We start from the raw sequence: 4,359 nt of genomic DNA, 5'->3' as shown, positions 1-4,359 counted from the left end.
CAAGACCAATTAATTCATCCTTACTAGGCAATTCTTTTTCACGAAGATATCTACTAAACTTGGAAAAATTAAATTCATGAGACTCATCACCAAAACTAACACCGACAGTTTGCTTCTCACAATCTATTCTAGCACTAACGGTGTTCAAGAAAGGTCTACCAAAGATAATGGGACAAAAGTCATCTTGTGGGGAACCAAGAACAAGAAAATCAGTAGGGTATTTAATTTTCCCACACAAGACTTCAACATCTTTAACAATCCCAATCGGTGATATAATGTCTCTATTAGCAAGTTTAATAGTAACATCTATGTCTTCTATTTCTTCGGTTGCTATGTCATTCATAATTTCTTGATATAAGGTGTAAGGAATAGCACTCACACTAGCACCTATGTCAAATAAACCATGATAACAGTGATCTATTTTAACTGAGATGACAGGCATGCCAACAACAGGTCTATGTTTATCTTTTTTATCAGGTTTGGCAATTCTAGCAGCTTCTTCACAAAAGTAAATAACATGCCCATCCATATCTTCTTCTAAGAGTTCTTTAACCATAGCAATACTAGGTTCTACTTTAATTTGTTCATCAGGTTTAGGTGTTCTAATATAGCTTTGTTTACCAAGTTGAAACTCTAGCATGTTCCTTTATCCTAACAAGGAAAGGTGGTTTCTCTATATAAGCAGAAGGAACAACTGGATCAACATTATAAAGTATAGTTTATTCTTTAACTGGTACCGGTTCTTTAGTTTCTTCTTTAATAGGTGGGTGATATTTAAACCACTTCTCTTTAGGGAGTTCAACATGAGTAGCAAATGATTCACAAAAGGAGGCTACTATCTCAGAGTCAAGTCCATATTTAGTGCTAAACTTTTGAAAAGCATCGGTATCCATAAAAGATTTAACACAATCATACTTAAGTTTAATACCTGACTCTTTACCTTCATCAAGTTCCCAATCTTCAGAGTTGCGTTTAATTCTTTCCAAAAGATCCCACCGGAATTCAATAGTCTTCTTCATAAAAGAACCAGCACAAGAAGTATCAAGCATGGTTTGGTCATTACGAGAAGCCGAGCATAAAAATTATGGATAATAATTTCTCTTGAGAGCTCATGATTGAGGCATGAATATAACATTGACTTAAGCCTCCCCCATGCTAGAGCGATACTTTCTCCTTCACGAGGCCAAAAATTATATATATAATTCCGATGACGACGAACTAGATGCATAGGATAATTTTTTTGGTGGAACTCCAATGTCAAACGATTCCAATTCCAAGATCCAATATCATCGCATAGCCTATACCATGCCAATGCTTTTCCCTTCAAAGATAAAGGGAAAACCTTTTTCATAACTTCATCCCTGGGTAAATCTGCAAGCTTAAACAATCCACAAATTTGTTCTACATATATTAAGTGCATATCAGGATGTTCGGTTCCATCTCCTGCATAAGGATTAGCTAGCAGTTGTTCTATCATACCCGAAGGAATTTCATATTCAATATTTTCAGTAGGTGCAGTAGGTTGAGGGGTAGCTAATTGTGGTTCCGGACGAGGTGAAGATACCCCGAACAAACCCCTCAAAGGATTGTTTTCCATAGTAACAAGTGACAATAAATTTCAGCACACTATATAAATATTTCCTTACCAAATTCCAATTACCAAAGGCGCGTCACTCCCCGGCAATGGCGCCGGAAAATAGCATTGATGACCCACAAGTATAGGGGATCAATTGTAGCTCTTTTTGATAAGTAAGAGTGTCGAACCCAACGAGGAGCAGAAGGAAATGACAAGTGGTTTTCAGCAAGGTAATGTCTGCAAGTGCTGAAATTATAAGTTGCAGGGTAGTTTGATAGCAAGATAATTTGTAACGAGCAAGTAACGATAGTAGTAACAAATGTGCAGCAAGGTAGCCCAATCCTTTTGAGGCAAAGGACAGGCCAAAACGGTCTCTTATGATAAGCAACACGTTCTTGAGGGTACACGGGAATTTTATCTAGTCACTTTCATCATGTTGGTTCGATTTGTGTTCGCTACTTTGATAATTTCATATGTTTGTGGACCGGTGCTTAGGTGTTGTTCTTACTTGAACAAACCTCCTACTTATGATTAACCCTCCCACGAGCATCCGCAACTACGAGGAAAATATTAAGAATAAATTCTAACCATAGGATTAAACTCTAGGATCTAATCGGTCCCTTACGGAATAGCGCATAAACTGGGGTTTAAGCTTCTGTCACTCTCGCAACCCATAATGCATTCCCTTAGGCCCAAATATGGTGAAGTGTCATGTAGTTGACGTTCACATGACACCACTAAGGGAATCACAACATACATACTATCAAAATATCAAACACATATCAAGTTCACATGATTACTTGCAACATGATTTCTCCCGTGACCTCAAGAACAAAAGTAACTACTCACAAATGATAAACATGCTCATGATCAGAGGAGTATTAAATAGCATATTGGATCTGAACATATAATCTTCCACCAAATAAACCATATAGTAATCAACTACAAGATGTAATCAACACTACTAGTCACCCACAAGCACCAATCTATAGTTCCGGCAACAAGATTGAACACAAGAGATGAACTAGGGTTTGAGATGAGATGGTGATGTTGAAGATGTTGATGGAGATTTCCCACCCCAAGATGGGAGAGTTGTTGGTGATGATGATGACGATGATTTCCCCCTCCGGGAGGGAAGTTCCCCCGGTAGAATCACTCCGCCGGAGGGCAAAAGTGCTCCTGCCCAAGTTCTGCCTCGAGGCGGCGGCGCTCCGTCCCGAAAGTTATCCCCTTATTTTTTCTAGGTAAAAATGACCTATATACGAGAAGATGGGCACCGGAGGTGGGCTTGGGTGAGCACAACCTACCAGCGCGCTTGGGCTCCCTGGCGCGCCCAAGTGGGTTGTGCCCACCTGGTGGGCCCCCTCTAGTAGTTATTTGCTCCAATAATTCTCAAATATTCCATAATAATCTCCATGAAGTTTCAGCTCATTTGGAGTTGTGCAGAATAGGTAGCCTGGCGTAGCTTTTTCAGGTCCAAATTTCCAGCTGCCGGAATTCTCCCTCTTTGTGTATACATTGCATATTATGAGAGAAAAGGCATTAGAATTACTCCAAAAAGCATTATTATGGATTAAAACATTATAAATAACAGTAAGAAGACATGATATAAAATGGGCGTATCACCCAGCCACCTATCATGACAGATGGCGAGGAGGCAGGCCTGCCGTCGGGTTGGTCACAGGATCCCAAAGCCGCACCCTGCAGCACATGGCCACCACTCCCAAGCGCAGAATCGCACATCGATTGGGTACGCGACAGCCCACATCGGGATCCCACCCTGCTTTCCACCGACTGTGGATCCCCACCTTGTAGAGGCGCCTCCTCCTGGATGCACATGGCAAGCTCACCACGGGGGCCCATGCTATCTGATCCTGACACACTGGTCGAGCCTGCCACCCATACCGCAGCAACTGAACTAGTTGTACCTGATCCCGAGCTTTCTAGAAGGCCGAGCTGACCGGTCAAGGCCCCAGTTTGAATTCCATGGCGGGCCACAGACGGCAGAGCCCAGGCCGCCGAGGAGCTAGCCTGCGACCCCGCAGATGACTGCGACTCACGCCGCCCAATGCCTCCACTCAGAGCACCAAGGCCATCCCTACCAGCACCGGCAACTCCATGACGACCTTCATCCTCCGAGGGCGGCGATGGAGGCGGCGGCGGTGGCGGGGGCGCCCCCACCGGCGGCCCAAGACGAACTGCCACAGCCTCGTGGATGATGTCCACTGGGTACCAGAGCGCGTAGACTCGAATCCGAGTGTCTTCCATGACAAGAACCCGCCGGGCAGGGATGCGCGCCGGATCGTCTGTGCGAAGCCAGACCCTGAAACCAGCCATGTCACACCGCGATTCAGTAGAATATGCGACCTTGACGACGATGCCCAGCCCATGCAGGAGGGTGTCCGCCGTGCGCCTAGTCCAGGAGTTGGCAGGCACACCCCGAAGAGCCAACGGCACCAGGAAGGGCATGGAGATGCCCGTGGCTCCGGACAGCCGAGACCATGACGAGAAGAGCAGGTCGAACTGCAGCGAGCTGGTGCGGCCCCGGCAAAGCATCCTATTCCACAAATCCACAGAGTAGCAGAGGACAAGGAAATCCTGCGGGAAGTAGCTCCTGATCGACATATCCAACGGCATGAGCTCAAACTCCTCCACAATTGCCGCCGCCGCCGCGGCGAGATCCGCGGCCTGCCGAGAACCCACAACGGTGACCACGACCGCGCGAGAGAGATCATCCTCCATAGCGCGAATATCAGGGTCTGTCTCCATGAAGCAGCAGTCGA

The sequence above is a fragment of the Aegilops tauschii genome, chromosome 3, assembly GCF_002575655.3.
Source record: "Aegilops tauschii subsp. strangulata cultivar AL8/78 chromosome 3, Aet v6.0, whole genome shotgun sequence".
Lineage (NCBI taxonomy): Eukaryota > Viridiplantae > Streptophyta > Magnoliopsida > Poales > Poaceae > Aegilops > Aegilops tauschii.
This window is presented reverse-complemented; position numbering follows the sequence as displayed.